Here is a 19,427-nt window from a genome sequence, read left to right as displayed (position 1 = left end):
TGACACAAGTACCAAAGCAGCAGAGAAGATGAGTGTAACTGAAGATACTGAAGTGGTAGAACACAGCACGTTTGATCATAAGAAAACTCTGTATTTTCAAGGGACTGAACATGACACTAGCCAAATAAATAAATAAAATCAGTTGGCATCAAGTAGGAGGCAGACAGGAACATACAATGTAAAGGCGTGCGAGATATTTTTTTTATTTCCAGGCAAAAGTTAGTGCAACAAAGCTCAGACTTTAGTAATAAGTATGACTCTAAAAATGCCATGTCATCTTTGAACCAGCTTTCCTTTTAAAAAGGGAGAGGCTTACGCAGGAATCTCTCCCTACAGCTTTCATTTCTGCCCCTAGAACCTGAGACTACCTCAGAAGCATTATAGAAGTATTTAACGTACAGCTTTGTTTAAATTTACTGTGCAAACCGCAGCATCAAATTTTCAACAGCTGAAGAACTGATTACAAAACTGATTGGTCTTCACAGTTGTCCTGGTTTCAGCTGGGATAGAGTTAATTGTCTTCCTAGTAGCTGGTATAGTGCTACATTTTGGGTTCAGCATGAGAAGAATGTTGATAACACGCTGATGTTTTCAGTTGTTGCCAAGTAGCGTCTATACCAAGTCAAGGCTTTTTCAGCTTCTCATGCCCAGCCAGCAAGAAGGCTGGAGGGGCACAAGAAGTTGGGAGGGGACACAGCCAGGGCAGCTGACCCAAACTGGCCAAAGGGGTATTCCATACCATGTGACGTCGCATCTAGTATATAAACTGGGGGGAGTTGGCCTGGGGGATCGCTGCTCGGGAACTAACTGGGCATCGGTCAGTGGGTGGTGAGCAACTGTATTGTGCATCACTTGTATATTTCAATCTTTTTATTATTATTGTCATTTTATTATTGTTATTATCATTATTAGTTTCTTACTTTCTGTTCTATTAAACTGTTCTTAGCTCAACCCAGGAGTTTTACTTTTTTTCCCATTCTCTCCCCCATTCCACTGGGTGGGAATGAGTGAGCAGCTGCATGGTGCTTAGTTGCTGGCTGGGGTTAAATCACAACAGTAATAAAATGCAGATCAAACATTACCTGCTGGAACTAGCAGCACCCACTTATTCCAAATTTTTTTCAGGCACCAGCTATTAAACACTTCAGCTCCCTGGAAGAGATAAGGTTCAGACACAAAAAGAAAAGAAATAAACACAAAAGAAAAGCAAAGTTAGGGTGCTCAGAGATCAAAGAGACAAGGTAAAGAAATCTAATTTAAAAAACCAAAAACCCTTGTACTTCATTATGGAATACCAAGACATTTGAGGTTCAGACAACCTAAATATACTATGAACAAATATCCTGAATTTTGATACACTTTCCTTTATCTAGGAATAGGATTTGAAAAATCAACAAGAAAAATCTTCCTGTATTTGTTCCTGTTTAAACTCCATTAACTTCTAGGAACAATTTTGCTCTCAAACAGGCAGACTACATGAAAAGGATACATTTACAAAATACAACGCAAAGCCCTTCCAAGCCTCAAAATTAATTCTGTAAACCCAAAAGCAATGGTAGAAACATGCCTAATTTACAATGCTATACCATTTGTAAATCTAGATTTTAAAAGACTTCCAGATGATAGAAACACAGGAATTTGAACTAGTAACTTCAGAAGAGAAGGCAGATATTTAATCCAGTTTCGTAAAACAGATTCTTCCAAACACCAGAGTTGTACACACAATACCGCATGTGCCATGAACAGCATCAACTCCAGACAGAATTCTAACAGCTGCACTAACTAGAAAGGTACTATTATTTTACGTTTAAATTCCTTGGACAAGAATCACCACATTTTCAAGCAGCTGAGATATTTTGAAGGCCAAGTCCTATATATGCAGATTCCTTGCACAATATACTTCATTGGAAAAGAACAACCAAACTGTGGTTAGTAAAGAGTGTGCATTTCTTAACTTACAATAATACAGTTGTAAATACCTAATTACATAAGTTGGTTAGTTGCATATAATTACACAATGTAAATACACATCAAGTAAATATTGATATGAATAAATTTACATGGTTCCTCATGCATGGCAGCCACTGCTCATACTTACTTGCCATTTCATAAGGGTATTGCTTTCTCTTATTTCAATGAATAAGAAAGTATAGGATATCCAGAGAAGCACCAGCCTGCCAGCATCAGCTGACATAGAATTTTTAGGTAACAGGGAAAACACCATTCAAGTAGTGAAATAATCACAGAAACACATGCCCAAGTATTAAACTTTTGCTGAGTATCAGAAGAGTGTGGTGCAGTAGTCCGACATTCCTCCAAGCCCCACATCACAAGGCTGGCAATTCGCTCTTCATCTCTGCCTCTCCACACTTATTTCACAGCCTTAACGCTTTTTTAATGTAGTTGGTTGTTGGTGCTGTGAAAACAAGCATGTGTGCACTCAGCTGCACTGAGCAGAAGATTCATATCCCAGGTGAAAGACAACTCGAAATTCCATTCCCACTTTGTAATTACAGCACACAGCTATGGAACAAAACATGAAGTAACTGCCTACCCCACACAAAAAATGACAATCCTATGTCATCAAAATGTATTCAAGGAAACAAAACACTAAATGGACTGAAATACATTTCCGTATGCCAATATGCTTACAATGCATTCTCAACAGGAGGCTCCATCATACTCCTCTAACAGCCCTTTTATTATGATTGTTATTATTATTGTTATTATTACAGTACCTTTCTCCCAGCCTGGACAATGAGCACAGGCACTGAGATTGATGAGACAGCCCTATCCAAGCAGGGAAATGACAGCTGTGCCACATGCCAGCAAGCAATGACACAGCCTTTTTGTAATCCAAAATGCCTGCAGCCATAACTACTTGCTGCAAGGTGTGAAGGCTGCAATATTGTACTTGCACTGCTAGGGGTCTTTTCCCCTCTTTCTCCCTTACGAGTAAAAGCAAAAACCCACAGTGCTGTTTGCCTGCAAGATAGGCAGCGAAATGTGTTGATTAACACCTCACCTAGGTGCTCAGTGTTTCACTATTTATAAGTTACATTTCCCCTACAACAGTCAGAGTAACAAACAGCTTGCTTCCTCTCCTTTTTCGTACTCCAAAACACAGAATACAAAGCCAACTTTTACAAGGCCTTTCCCAAAGGCTTAGGGTCTTGTTTTCTGCAAAAGATGCTTGCAAAAAGAGGACAATATTTCCTTCACAGAGCTCCACCATAAGTAGGGTTTCACAGCTATCCCACTCTCCCAAGCTGGTCTCGCTGCAATTCAGTGCAAGTTGAGAGCAAGCCAAAGCAGATGCGGACAACATATTGCTTTCACAGTAAGATACATACCCCCAGAGAGAACCAGAACTGGGAAGGTAACTACTGGGCTCACGCCTCTCAGACAGGCACTCAGGCCCTGAATTATCAGGGCTGAGACCCACACCAGTGTCTAGTTTCACATTGGCTAACCCCAGGCCAGATGCAGATCTTCAATCCACAGAGGCTCCCTGCAAGAGCCCTGTGTATTGGGTTTGTGTGGCAGGGTTTTGGCAGGGGCAAGGGGCTACAGGGGTGGCTCCTGTGAGAAGCTGCTAGAAACTTCCCCAGCTCCAAGTAGGACCCACCACTGGCCAAGGTCAAGCCCACCAGCAGCAGTAGTAGTGCCTCTGGGATAACATATTTAAGAAGGGAAACCTGCAGTGGAGAGAGGAGTGGGATGCGAGAGAAACACCTTATATAGACACCAAGGTCAGTGAAGGAGGAGGAGGAGGTGCACAGGAGGAGGTGATTCCCCTGCAGCCTGTGGTGAGACAGCAGGCTGTCCTCCTGCAGCCCATGGAGGTGAGCAGTGGGGCAGATGCCCACCTGCAGCCCATGGAGGACCCCACGCTAGAGCAGGTGGCTGCGACCCAAAGAAGGCCGTGACTCCATGGGAAGCCACGCTGGAGCAGTCTGTTCCTGAAGGACTGCAGCCCATGGGAAGGACCCATGCTGGAGAATTTTGTGGAGGACTGTCTCCCATGGGAGGGACCCCACGCTGGAGCAGGGGAAGAGTGTGAGGAGTCCTGCCCCTGAGAAGGAAGGAGCAGCAGAGACAACATCTGATGAACTGACCATAACCCCCATTCCTGATCCCCCTGTGCTGCTCAGGGGAGAAGGTAGAGACCTCAGGAGTAAAGTTAAGCCTAGGTAGAAGGGAGGGGTGGGGGGGAAGGTGTTGTAAGATTTGGATTTACTTCTCATTATCCTGTTTTGATTTGATTGGTAACCAATTAAATTGATTTTTTTTCCCCCCACCAAATCAAGTCTGGTTTGTGCCCATGACCACAATTGGTGAGTGATTCCTCCCTGTCCTTGTCTCGACCCACGAGCTTTTCATTTTATTTTCTCCTCCCCATCCCACCATGGGGGGAAGAGTGAGCAAGCTGCCTCCTGGTGCTTCGTTGCCAGCTGGGCTTAAACCAGGACAGCCTGTCAAGAAGTAAGTTGGCAAGATGGGTCTCTGTGCAATCTCTCACATGTAATACAAAGAGTAAACAAATGAGCAACACTATCTCCAAAATCAATGTAGTAAGGACCCTCCAGGCAAACCCCTGCCATATTTTCACTCCACGGCTGATTTTCAAGCTGTACCCATGTTTGGCACTTGGCTAGGATGAGATAGTCAAGCTTCAACCTGAAACACATTTCTCAGGTCCATTGATTTCAGCAAACTTTAAAAAAAAAAAAAAAGCCACAAACAAATATCTGCCTTCATGCCTACTAAGAGGGGCTTACACAAGCAACATTTCAAAGCAAAACTGGACAAATTCAAGTCGTAGCACGTCCACTATATACTTATTCCCTACTAAAAGTATTGCTCCATAAAACCTAGTTACAAGGTGAAACACGTATGTCAAAACGTAGTAATCAACCATTCTGAATTTGTAAGAAACCAGCACATCATTTGTCCCAACTGTTCTCTGAACCAGTACTGATGATTGTATACGCTATTCTTTGTCTAGCCCAGATTTGAACATCTCCCATGATTAACCTCCATATGTTCAGGCAGTCCCAATCTCTCCACACAAGAAAAATACATTAATCACTGATTACATTCTGCCTACAGACAATATCAGTCTCCCCCGGCAAGCTAAATATTGATGCTCATCATTTGGCTACTTTTGGCTACTGAGAGCAGTGCTTTGGAATTTCTAGATGGTTCATTTGCTCTGAATTTGTTCTGCTGGGTAAAGAGCTGAGGAAAAAAAAAAAACAGAGCCAGCTAATTAAGAGCTAAATTCTGCCCTTGCATACATAGGCATGCCTCTGCAACAGTCGCTGAGAGCTGTACTACTTACACATCAGCAGACCTAAGGTTTAACTCATGTCAGAACAGTATGGGTGTTACTGGACCAGCAAGGTATATGGGAAACAAGTCTCAAGACCAGTTTCACTCACACAAAAGCAAAGCCAAAGCATCTAAAAATGCAAACTGCAGAACCGATTCTAAAAGGGAATAACTTCTGAGATTTGTAGGTTTTTTCACTCAGGAAAAAACAAGACAAAAAACACGCACTGGAGGATGATATTTTAGGAGCCAGGAAGGTCTGCAAGACCCCTCAACTTCCAAAATCAAGGTATTAATCAGATGTGTAGAAGGTGTAACATTACCAACTACAAAGATGGAAGAAGGTGAGAGAGGAATGAATGCTGGCCATAGGGCCGTAATTTCTTTCTTTGCACTAGGAACTAGGCTTCATATACTATGAATGGCTATAATTCCTATGAAAAGAAATCAAATGTAATAAAGAGAATTCCCTTCTTAAACAGAGGAGTGCTACTCAAGCCTATCTATACAACATTAAAGGATTGTGGCAAGTTCTCATGGACCTCCTTTAAATTGTTCCTATTTAATTGCTTAGAGAGCCCCAGACAAGATCCGAGATATGAAATGGGTGACAGTATGTCAGGACCTAAGTGCTCTATTGGGAATCGGAATGAACCCCAGATAGTACCATTTTATCCATGTCATTGTATAGCAAGAAAGTCACAACTAGCAACTTGCAAGTAGCTGGTATTCAGCTTAAATGTCACTAAAACTCCAGTTTTAATAACTCCAATAAACTAGAACATAATTTAGGAACAACATTATCTTAATTCTGAAGTACTCTGATGAAAGATAACACTAACTGAGCAGTAGGAGATTGAGTTACTTCAATATTCTTAATCTTTTAAACTTTTTTTAAATACAAATGAGGACAGCAACACCCCTTTAGTTAGGAAAATCAAGCTATTTGCAAAGTAAAAGGCAGAGAATAAAAAAGTTTTACAGGTCATTCAGATTTGCATTATCACACAGAACAACTCTTGCAATGCCTTTGGACTAATACAGTGAAATATTTAGACAGCAATCTATCATCTTCCCATGACAAGTGAGAGAAATTGCTGTTGTCATGTAACTGTCGTGTAACACATACAACTGTAAAGAGTGGTCACAGCACAGCACTGCAGTCCAACTTCTTACACAGCTGTAAGAGCACTTGAAGATCACAGGAGTTTGGTACTAAGGAAATGGGAAGACAGGTAGATGCAGGGCTTTTCTTCTCAGCTTCACCCACTCATATGACCTTCAGTCACCACCACAGCCATGCATCACACACACCTACACTCACATCCTTTGCATTGCCTGTACTCATGTAGGCACATCTGCATTAGCTTCAACCTACAGGAGCTCTGCTAAAGGATCCCTCTTTGTCAATATTACGTCAAAAATAACATTGGACTACATAACATGTGACTGCACCCTGCTGTTAGACTGACAGTTGACTTCACAGGTATTCTTGTTCCTGTGCTTGTGATCCCCTGGTAGCATTGATGAGAATAACAATGCCAGAGAAAATATGAAGGTACACAGCAGCATGTACACCAGAGGAACTGGACAAGATAGGTATTACTTGTATCTCCTTTGCAGTACATTAGTTGTTCTTGCTACCACCTGTGGTGGTCCAGCCACTTGGTACAAAAAAACCCTGACTAAAATAAATAGGTATTCCTAGAAACTCTGCATTATTGATGAGGAGCATTCTTTTAACAACAGTTTATTTGGGATTGTCAAAACTGATGACCTAAAGTAAAGTGCTCACTTCTAAGGCATTATGTATTGATAAAGGCATAAACTGATAATACAATTTAGAGTGGATTTCTCTACAATGCTATCTAATGACCCATGCTAATGCTTAAAAAGGTTATTTGAATTACTCTGATCTTATTCCTGGAAAGAGAAATGTCCATTTTTGGCAGCTATTCTAGGCTGGAAAGGTGGCAAAGGAAGATAGGCAGGGAAAGACAGACAGAAATAGACCTGATCCATTTGTGGAAGTCCATGAAGAAACTTATGTCGGTACACTATATGATTAAGTATACCATTATATTGCTTATATGGAGAGTAATTTTGGATTCAGACCACTTCTAGGAATCAGGGCAGTTCTTAAACAACTTTAAACATAAACAGTAATCAGAACTAGAAAGAGGTGTCTAAATCCTGTATGGCAAAAACTGTATTCGTATAGCTATAGCAACACTACACCAATGCAGTTTTGTCATTAAAATTCCATAGGAAGACAAGACTTCATGTTACAATTTTCTAAAAAGCCTACAAAAATTCCCAGTCCTTCCAAATTTCAAATGTGAGCTGACATTCCTGGAAGGTTAAACTTACACAGGATGCTAGATTATAGTCTTCCAGGCACTGGGCAGCAGGAGCAGAATATTGCAGTAAGCCAGTACTCTGTCAGAGCATCTTGGCCTGCTTTTCAAATCCTCAGCCACAACAAATACACAGATTCACTTAACTTGCCATATATAGATATAACCTAGCCCAAACCTCAGGTTTCACATGGATATCTCCCAGTGTGAAGTTCAGCACATGGCCGTTCTCTCAGTTATGTTCACATCTGCCAGGAGACCCATTTAGGCATAAGCTTAAAACCGAAGCAATCCTGAACTAGTCTGATACGCACAATTACAATGAACTGATACGTTCAGAGGAGTATGAAAGCAGTGGCTGTATCATTGCAGGCCTGAATCTGAGGGTCCTGAATTCAGTCAGGATTGCCCTACTCATTCCACCTTTGATTCATTCCCAGTCTCCATCACCCTCACAGTACAAAAAAAAAGTGTTTCCTGATGTTCAGAGGGAACCTCCTGTGTTTCGGTTTGTGCCCATTGTTTCTTGTCCTGTCACTGGGCACCACTGAAATGAGCTGGGTCCATCCTCTTTGCACCATCCCCTTCAGATATTTGTACACATTGATGAGATCCCGCAGCCTCAAGGATGTTGATGGGGTTTTCAGCCCAGGCCTCAAACATCATGCCTTCTTTCAGAAAGGAGATGTCCAGGATAGTAGCAGGGAAGAGCAACTGTGCTTCCAGGTGGAAGGCTGGCCAAGTTACGTGGGGCACAAGACAAGAAAAATGCTCATAATTTTTCTCTGCCCTGTGAGTCCACGCAGAAGTCAACTTAACTGTCCACTCATAGTGCAGAACTACCATCCTTGAAGCAAGAAGAGACAATATGGGGTATAGAAACTAAAATCAAATTGAATGTCTCTTCTAAGTATAATAAGCAGTCTAGCTTACTTGGTTCAAAAAACCGCATAGCTGGTATTTTTGATCTCAAAAAAAACAAATAGCAAGACACATCCTGATCACTGTATTTATTCCAAACAAATACCCTTTGTTCCCTTAGCCAGTGGCTAATTGCCAATTTGTTTCATGAACAAAACCTGACACAGAAAACAGAATCCAGCTATTAAGTATAGAGGGTTACAAAAGAACACAGGTAGTATTAAGCTTAAGGCAGAACTGCTCTGCCTGCAAGCATCAGTGTGCTAAGCACAATCCCACCTTCTCTATCTCCTGATCTGAATCTAACTTTTTTGCAGTAGATTATCTCCCTCAAGGGCAAATGTATTCCAAACATTTAAGAGCTCTTACAATAGGCCAACACTGATCTCTGTGCTTGAATAATATCCCAAATGGACCCTCATTGGTAACACGATAACAAAATCAGTGTTTCAGTCAAAAGAGAAGAGTCTTTTTGCTCCTCTGTTCTTTTCTTTTTGTGCATTGATATAAAGATCAGAGTCATCTGCATGAATAAGATTTAGAATTCTGATGAAAACAATATGAGATACTAAACACTTTCTGGCCCTCCCAAATTTGTATTCAACCTCTCCCTTTGTCAAAGCTGTAATCACACTCCCATCGGTATTCAAGGGATTTATGCAAACAAGGTCTCTTCTGTCAAAAATCATAGCAATTTAATGCAGTCGCAGGCTGTTTGGTTGTGTAGATTACTGGCACAAAAGGTGATGCAACTTGGTATTCTGATGCATCAGCTCTCTATAATACAGATCAGATGGTCTTAGCAGTCTCATCTCAGCCATTCTAGCATAAGATACTTTATCCATATACAACCGAACTGGAAAAATAAGGGAAAATAACAGAAGAGAGGTGACTTGAAGCTACAGTCATAAGGAAATTTTAAAATGAAGCTAAAACTCAGCCTGTTGCTTAATGGTAAATACAGTATTAATTGAATATCTCTCCGTGGAATGTCACCCACTTGCATAAGGATGGACTTAAACAAATAAAAGCCTGCCATCTTTACCTCTGTGCAAGTGCTAGTGCTAGCTACTATTTGTGCATATTACACATCCACCTTATATACCCAACACACAAAGGATTAAAAGAAGTTCATTACACAGCACCCAGACGCAGGACTTAACTCTTTAGATCTAGCTGTAAAAAATCAACACTTACAGCTCTAGTGACTCTCTGGTTGACATTCTCATGTGCAGTATTGCAGCTCCTCCATCACTCAAGGCCATACCCTGCCTCCTTTGGGAAAGTTGTGCAGTTTGTTTCAGTGGGCAAAATTCAATCACTTGAAGTGAAATGAGCAAGATTTAGCCATGACCTACCCCCTCACATTATTGACTATTTATAGACAAATCTGGCTGTGTCAGAAATTCTACCTGCACTTGCACAGGAGATTATGATATCTGTGCTCACTGCCACTCTCTCAAGAATGAAGAATGGGTCTGTCTTGCTGGCTTAACACCTCTTCGCAAAACCAGTGTGATGCTGTGAGGAAAGGGGAGAGAGAGTTGATTAAAAGCCGTGATGAAATGCATGCATTAGAGGGGAATATCTGCAGTGCTCTGTCACCTCCACCCACATTCTCCCCAGGAAACCAATGGCACTTTACAAGAAAACCATTACAGCATCAGGGCAGCGTCTAATTGGCTATATTCTGGATACAGTCTCTCACCCAAAATATATGGGTTAGCTAAAAACATGCCACACCAAAAGTATGCTTTAATTGAGGCAGCATATTACCTCTGCAAATCCCTTGAGTAAAAGCAAGAGGAGTTAAGATCTGACTGGATACTATATATAAATATATATATTTTTTTAAATAGATGTCTATCTTTAAGCCTGAGAATATGCAGAAGATTTGCTTTGACCACACGAACCTCTTTTGCATTTACTTTCCCATATGTCTATGCCACTAAGTTACACATGCAGAAATCTTGAAACGAAGAATTTAAGGTGCTTATTTGCTAAAAAAACAAGTGTTACACTTAAGCACAGTTCTTGGTGTCAAGATGACTGTAGAAAATTATTTAAGCTTCATGTGCATCCATCCACATAAAAAGAATACCAAATGACTTACCCCAAACACAACTCATCTTCCCAATTCAAACAGCACATAAATGCCGACATAACTGGGTTTATGTTCAGTCTATTAATGCAAAATAGTGAGTAACCACTACAAGAAAGATTTGCTTATGGATTTTCCACAAGCAGAAAAATAAGATGCTGTTTGCAGGTTAAATCACTGATTGTGCATTATTTACTCCGCTCTAGTGCTATAATAGCTGGTTGCAAATAAGGACATTGAGGTATATACAGCACAGAGCCTTAGTATAAAGGACTCATTCTGCCAAGTGAATTGGGACCAACTGCTTAATACAGAAGTATCATTCAAATCTAATGGGATCAGAAGTAAATCAGGTTCTATTCCTTACTTCGTTCCAGTCCTTATCTCCTTTCCCCATACACACAACATGCATAATCCAAATATTATGGCATTCCAAAAAAATGAGCCTCATCATGTATAAAAAGAGCCACATTAGAGAAATCCACATAAGTAGATAAAAAAGGTGACACTCATCCTTTCTTCAGGTTGGCTGACAGCTCCTTAGAGCAACGATCACATTTGAGTTCTGTATCCACAGGCTGCATATTACTGGTCCCCTTTCTGGCTGCTCCGTGCACTGATGTAATCTAAATAAATCAGCTAGTAAAACACATCATGTAACGGTGGGAGCAGTGGCTGTCTGAAGTTCTGCTGGTCTCTGTCAAGAGATGTTATTAGGCCTAACAATACAGAAATACCTACTTTAAGGAGAAATAAAAAGTTTGCCTGATTTTGCCCTATTTAAGCACCTTATCTGGGATTATAAAACATGGAATCAAATCCTGCAAACTTGCATTCTCTTTGCAAGTGTTAAGAGAAGGCGGGAGCTCTGTCTTACAAGTGCCCTCATAACACTGTTTCTCTACATTGCCTTTATAGGAGCCTGACACCTCAATACTCATCTACTTGACCTCAGTTTAGATGCAGAAGTTTTAGCTGCTTTTAACATTCAGTCTTAATTAGGGAGACAAAAGAAGTTTCCTTAGATGTTTAAGTTAGCTTCAGTGGTGAATAAGAAGTTAAAGAGTAGGTGATGGATGCTTTAAAACAGCTTCTCTGATCTCCCTCACTCTACCGGCACTCCTTTCAAGTTCTTCACTGGCCTGCCCCACTATTAACCTCCCTCCACACTGAGAATTAGCTATTTATTATCAGCCTTTGTTCCCTCTCTCAAAGGGCTCCTCCTCTCAACTCTTTACCCAAGAATCCTCAGCAGTCTTTTATGAATGTGTATAACAAAATCCCTTTGAAAGTCAAAATAAATTATTGCCACTGGTTGGAATATAGAGAAGCTCCTACTTTGACCACTTAGAGCACGCTTTGAAAGTCTCGATGCTGATGCAATACTGCTTACTGCCATCATACAATTTAACAGTGGTATTAGAAGTATATCCAAGTGAGCTCTACAGCCTCAAATCTATCTCTAGTAAAGAGCAAGCTCTTTGTCCTCGTGGTGTCCCAGCACAGGAGCAATATGTAGCTAGATCTCTCTCCAATCTTTAGCTTAATACATGCCAGCAATTTATCTTTTAATTGAGAATTATCTCCTGTTCCTCCTGTCCTGGGATGTCTGTCAAAGAGGTATAATAAGGAAAAAAACATCATTCAAAACCCACTTAATATTATACTTCCTTCAAGATATGTGGAAATGTAGGAATTGGAAAAACAGTTTACCAAAACCTCTAAAAGCTGAAACCAGCAAATTATGCACAAACCCAACAAAGTAACAAAGTGCAACACAATCTTTGTTAAAATTGGCAGCCTCCACGTTTGTCAAAGAAAACTGCAAACTGCCTGAAGTGCAATCCCTTCCACAGCCATAGGGTGTGCCTGTAAGGCATAAAACAAACTAGGAGCATAAGGCTTGGGTGTTCAGTAAACCAGGAGTGAACTTTTTTGGGTACAAAACAAATCTAACAGTTAACTAATTCAGTGCCTAAGGACAAAACCTCATTCCCAGCTCCTGCACATCACAAAATGTCACAACATTTGGCTGCCTCCTATCAAGCAAGAGCAAAATACCATGACTTCTCTCAGGGCAGTATTAAAGGACAGTGTCAGTGCTTCGTTAGAAAACTGGCAAATGCCTTTTCTTGTTTTGCTCAAAGTCACCCTGCCAAAGTAGCACGGTGGTAAGAGGCTGAATGGAAAAAATGGGCACAGGGGAAGGAAGAAACATATTCCATCTGCCTGGCAGTGTCTGATAAAAACTGATCTCCTCCTATTTCCTTTAATCACTGTGATTTTCTAACAGAAAGATATAATATGTGTAATACAGCAAAGCTCTTTGCCATCTTTATACTCCATTAGAAAACATTTTACTGGTCATTAAAATGCAGCCATAGGACAACATGATAATACCTGATGAAAACTTCAGCAAAAAAACAAAATGAAGTGAAACCACAGAATGTATTTTAAAGACTCAATATTTGGCCTGAGTCTCAGCAATACATCACATCTGAAAGTGGAAACTCCATCAAACCTTAATATACTTAACACTACCTCAGAGACCTCGGTTCAGTTTGGACTAGGTGGGAAACGACCGGTTTGAGTCACCAGGACTTCTTCCTACCAAACATAAATCTTCTCCAGAGGTCTTCCACCTAGGCACTGACCAAGCACAGTCTGTCAGATTTGATGAGACAGGAGGCCACAGACGTAGACCTGCTCAATCGGATCTGAGGGTAATCAGACTTCCTACAGCATGACACAGCGTTACAGTAAAGCAGTGCTGTGGAACATTGCATTCAGGCTTGGTAATCAAATAAAACTGTCATTCAAGATTTACTATACTCCTGTGCATAGTTATCCATTATCTGTAACAAAGCCTGAACTTATTAAATTACTTCATATTTTCAGTATTATGCTGTTGTTTATTATATAGCAATATGAAGGAATACAGAAAGAGTCATTTTCCACTAATACTGAACAAGGAACATTATTAGATTAAGGACAGAACATTACCCTTGAAGCTTTTCTCTCAGCTTTGTGCCACTGCAGAACATCTAGTTATATACTTCTCCTTGACGCCTCCTGCTGCAGATTTAAAGAACCAAGGCAAATCGCTCCCATCACTCTGCTAGCACTGTGGGAGACACACAGAGAAGGAAATATGTTAATTTTGGTAACAAACCAGGGAAGTACATTGGTGTCATATTCTTTCCATCTGCAGAGAACAAAACACCAGTTGGTTCACACCACATATCTATAAGATGAGACAGGCAGAAATGTCATATCATAAAAGGGTGTTTACAAAAAGAGAGAGAGAGAAAAATTGATACACACGCAATATCAGTACCTCGTAATGGACAGGAGGGAAAACGTATTTCAGACAAAGGCCCAGAATTCCTTTTTCAGTGTTTCAGAGACAATGCACAAGCATGGTGGGAGGAGGCACAAGAGCCCAGAGTCTCTGTCCTTTCTTCTCCCTTTCCAATCTTGTATGAGCAGAAGCCCTAGGGCTAGGAGTTTAGGTACCAGCATTTGCATGCAGGTTACACTTCTAGTTGTTCGTCAGTTTGTCACAACTTGTTAGCTGCTTGCAAGAGTTGAGTGCAGAAGCACACAGAGCATGGACAGTAGTGCACAGACATTGCAGAAGCAGCTGTACAGCAGGGGGTCTTATCTCCTTTACCTCCTACAGTCACACCAAGAGAGCAACAAGTCACAATACTTCAATTCTCTGGTCCCCTCAGCTTAACACAGAGGCAAATGGGAACAAAGTAGAAGAGGGACGGAGAAGCCCAACCAGATCCACTTTCCAAGTGGAAGTCAGCAAGGTGATCAAGCCCTGCCAAACCCTACTCTCCTCTGGGAACCCTGTCCATAGCTTTATGACGACCAAACAGCTCTGCATGCAGCTGCCAGTGATTTCCATTTAACCCCATTATTTGGCAATGCCTACATGTGAGGCTATGGAAATAATTTTTTCACTCAGTGTTTCCATGTGTTACTGCCTCATTATTTAGAAGCTTTCTGGTCAGACAATATTAGAAGTTACATCATTTGCCAACAGTATTTGGAGTGCTCAGTATCTGTGAAGAACAGATATCATCAAAATGCTGCAGACATAAGGATTATTTTTCAACCTTAACTAAGCTTTTCCTGACTTCTGGCCACTTCGTTTTATTAACAATGAGGGAGTTCTGCAATGAAAACCTTCTTCAACCCCAAGATCCTAATGAGGATTTCTTAAGCCTTATTCCAAGATCTTGGATGAGAAGGAAGGGGTACCGAGGTGAATGTTGTCTCAGGTCATGCACAAACTTATGCTGCTTTTCTCTATGTCCAGGGCAGACAGTGCACAGGAGGAAAGCAACAAGGACAGCATGCCAAGGGCAAAAGCCCTATCAGCCTCTGATGTGGATAACCAAAAAAAAAAAAAAAAAAAAAAAAAAAAAAGACTTGGATAACATTTTAGCCTGAGGCTGTGGCTTTTGTAGGCAGAACCGGAGGCTTTATATGGCCAAAGGAGCCAGACCTAGATTTAACACACACTATAAACACAGCCTGCCACATTGGCAACATGTCTTACCAACTTTGGTACTGACTGCTGTCACCGAAGTACAAGTAAACTGAATTCACACAACAGAGCACTTATGAGACTGAAAATACCCTCAGCCTGTCCTCAGTCCCTGAAGCAAACTCAATGAGGAAAGTCCATCCTTCTAAGTGACCTTAACAGAAAAAAGCTATTTCTGGGTTTCATGCAAGAAAAGAAAGACCTTATGTTGTTCCAAAAGTTAAAACAAGGGACAGGAGACAGGCGTGGAAATACCTACAGCTTCTGAATTAGTGTCACGAAGAACACAAGAAGATGAAAACTGAAAGGAACAGTGTCTCTGACAAATGGAAGCAAAATGATACAGCAAGAAATCTGTAGCAGTTATGTGCAAGAAAAGAGATGGTGCATTCCAAAGCAACAGACAGAAAAGTGGAGAGAGTTGCTATATGTGCTATCAATATGCTGCAAACCCTAATAAAATATGGGCAACATCTACTCTACTATCTTCTGGACTTTTCTGATTACACCATATGTTGGAAATGCACATCTGCTCTTTACAGAAAAAGGATAGTTCGTACTTTAAAAGAAAATTTGAGGAATCCACAGGGTAGAAGCTGATTAACATTGAGCTTAGCACGTGGATTTGTTAGTCCAGTGCCACATGCCTGACTCACACTGTCACACTGGTGCAACATTCTTTAGCTCCATTGCTGTGAGCCTGGAAATTGAACATCCATTTAGTGCCAATAGCAACAACATTTCGAGCAAGAAGCTCCTGGGACAAATGAACACTTTGCACTGAAATATTGGGCTTTTAGAAAAAGCGCTACTTCCCTTTTACCAGGTTATTCATATCTCAGTCTCATTTGTATTTAAGAAAGAAAGAAACCTGAATTGTGCAACAATCTTTCAAACAAAACTGTGCTACCATTCCACAGTGAAAGGTAAATGCATGAATCCGTAATGGGCTGCTGATCAATTTTTGACAAACTGATATTCACATGACAGATTAACAGGGCATACATTTCACAATTTATAGCGCTGAAAGACACATGCAAATGCATACACAGCAATAAACACTTGGGGTAGAGTTTCCTGCCTAGGAAGCTTTTGTACAAAAGCCTTTTTAAATATTTTCTTGTCACTAATATGTCTACCTCCTTAATGTAGGATTGATCTAAAAGTGGATATTTCAGCAGATCACCATTATGCTCAAGTTTTCCTTGCCTAAAATACAAGTAATTTTAACTCAGAGAAGAGGAACTGTCCCAATGCTGTAAAAATCGTAACAGAGTTTATCATTATTACTGTTAGAAATGTCAGACGGTAGAAACCTTGCCACAATAGCAGAAACAATGCATACCCATATTTTTTGCATTTTGGGACATAATCCCATGACTACAGAGTGTCAGGAAACTACTTGAAAGAGCTAGATGAAAACAAGCAATCCCCTCCTTCTCAAAAAAATACTCAACATCAGAATATTTTACAGAAGTACTTTCCTTCTCCAAAATCTCCATAAAACACTGACTTGTTGAAACTCAAAGTTTAATAAAGTTAATCACAATTATGTAGTTTCTATTTTTCAGCTTTAGTAATTTCAGACAGAAAACATTTAGATGGTTGTTTTCTAACCATCTATAGTTGTTTCCAACATAGATCTAGATCAATAGTAGCGCCCTCTTTGCACTCCTCAATGTTGAATGCAACATTTAATTCTAGGAAGCTCTCTGGGTTGGGACAGCATTAAAGAGGCAAAACAGCCTGTTTGTCTTTCTGAGCTCTAACCAACTTGTGATAAGGAGGCTGGGTTGAAAATAATCTCCCATACAGGAAAATTACCTTGAAGTCTGGAGCTGAACATTCAGATAAGGAAATTAATTTGTAGACAATCATGGAAAACTTCCTCTTTGTAGCCTGATTCACATTTTGTAGCCTATAACACAGAGGGTTTGCAAGGTATTGCACAAAAATATTGGTTTAACATTTGAAGAGCCAACTAAACAAATTTTTCTAAGTAAAAGTTCTCTTCAAAAATCAGAGATCTAGAGACACAGAATGGGATGGGATAAAAGGGGCAGGAGGAGCTGCCAAAGCTTACAATGGCTAGAACCACAGCACCATCATATTAAACTAGTCTTATATTGATCTAATTCCATTCCTGTACCATGATTAACCTGAAATAATACCAAATAAGATCGAAACGTGAAGCTAATTTGACTTCTCAAAGCATTTCTCTCTAGGATGTTATGCCTACACAACGTCTATTTGAAAATGAACTGCAAAGACAATTAACAGTGGAAAAGAGATTATTTCCTTTTTTATTATCAACAGGCACTTTTTAAAATGTATTTTATATAAATACCTCAATATTTTGTGTTGTATGCATGCATACTTCTGAATATCAGGACCTGTAAAATATTGATATCCACATCATTGAAGTATTATATTCCTATTCTAAGAGGTGAAGTAAAAATTCTTATGCAAGCAGCAATCACAGAACATGTGTGTGTAAGCTGATGGGTAGATAAGTAGATGTTACCAACTGTAAAAAGTTGAGGTTTATGTATCTCTCAAAAAAAGTGAATTTTTGAAGTTACAAATTATCCTAAGGGAGAACAAGAGTCAGTCCAATTACTTTTTGTGAATAAATGGTCTGGTGATTTCAAATCTATTTCTTCTTTGTGAGGCATTCACAAACCAAACCCATTCCTTCCCAACGTATTTGCTGTTTGCAAATTATTCACTGAATAATTTATATAGAGGAAAATTCACCCTAAGGGTTTGTCTGCAAGCCTGTTTGCTTTTACTGTTCCCTACCTATTATCCAATGTGTTTGAGCAGGTTCCCAAGTCACACAACATTATTTCTACTCCCTAAGTGAATGAGTGAAACTTTAAGCTACTATATCCATACAAGACAAATAACAAATCATGCATCAGGAACAGCCAATTTTGTTTCCTAGTGAAAAGCGATCTTTGCCTAGCTGTTTAAGAGCTGACAATATTCCCTCAGAAAGCACATCAAGGAGTGTGACCGAACTCACTAACCACAGCAGAGGGGCTAGCAGCATGCTGCATCAAAAGGCAAACCTCATTTCAGACACAAACAGCGGGAACAATGATACATGAGGCTCTCAAAACGGCTTTTGTTTCCAAAGCCCAGAAGCAACTTCCAAGACCACGGACCTCTCTATGGCAATGGCAAGACTACATACTTTGCATACATTCATTAAGCAGTTATTTGGGTATCACCATGACCCCACAGTTCATTTGTGCTCTATTACTGCTGTACTGTACAAATCATGAATCGGAAGAGGCCATCCAAAACAAATGCATCACATTCTCCACAACCTCATCACTGTTTTCAAAAGGCATTGCATTCAGAACTATGCAATATTCTTAAAGTAAGCTACTTAAGATTTCTACCCAAGCTGAGGTAGAGAGCAATCAGAGTAGAAGAACTGAGTAGAGGCCTCAGGAGAGACAAGCAGGGAGCAAGGTGACACATAGAACATGCACTGTTCAAAACGGATTCAATTAAAATTCAGGTAGCTGTTCAGGAAGACTGACTGGGAGACACTGCACAGACCAGTTTACCAGCTATATTTAGGGCAGGATCCTGCCTTCTTGTGAGCACTGTGACCCTTGAGCCTGTGAAGCAGCAAGCACTTAGTTATTCTCATACAAGCAACGACAGTGACTCCCATGGTCTGCTGCATTAAGAATAAGACATTTAGCACTTGGCAGGTTATGCCCAGGTGGAAAAACAATACTTGGGAAGCACCATTTCCCTCTCAACAGATCTCATTGCCTTCCTTTGCTTTTGAACCAAACCAAGGCTGCATCATAAGAGAATATTCTTTTCAAAATATTTTTATAAAAATAATCAACTTTTATTACCTGAACACTATACACAGGGCCCAGCAAAATAGCTACATTACCATCTTTGGTAGCTTTTTTCTCTTTTCCTTTGTGTGTGCCTATAATAAGAATTTTTTACACTGGAATCATGTAATACCACCAATATTGACTTCCTTTTCAGACTACAGAAGATTAACAGTCCCTTGAGGTTTATATTGACCCTGGCTTTGCTCTCACCAATATTTACCTCTCAGGTCAATGAATCTTGATGCTGAATACAACAGAAGTCAATACCTGCTTATTACAGT

At 40.3% G+C, this 19,427-nt stretch overlaps 1 protein-coding gene across 4 annotated transcripts in view; it reads right to left on the bottom strand.

Moving 5' to 3' along the window:
* Positions 1–19,427, bottom strand: part of ZPLD1 (zona pellucida like domain containing 1) — a 112,766-nt gene that overhangs the window by 53,049 nt on the left and 40,290 nt on the right. For 3 of the 4 annotated variants that reach the window (XM_030020889.2, XM_030020885.2, XM_030020886.2), the window contains exons 3-4: positions 13,717–13,837; positions 1,083–1,152 (exon numbers count right to left, since the gene is read on the bottom strand). The gene's annotated coding sequence lies outside the window, so the exon portion shown is untranslated. The remainder of the gene's footprint in view (positions 1–1,082; positions 1,153–13,716; positions 13,838–19,427) is intronic. The other variant, XM_030020888.2, reaches the window with a different exon arrangement.

This window comes from Aquila chrysaetos, chromosome 7 (genome assembly GCF_900496995.4).
Source record: "Aquila chrysaetos chrysaetos chromosome 7, bAquChr1.4, whole genome shotgun sequence".
Taxonomy (NCBI): Eukaryota; Metazoa; Chordata; class Aves; order Accipitriformes; family Accipitridae; genus Aquila; species Aquila chrysaetos.
This window is presented reverse-complemented; position numbering and strand designations above follow the sequence as displayed.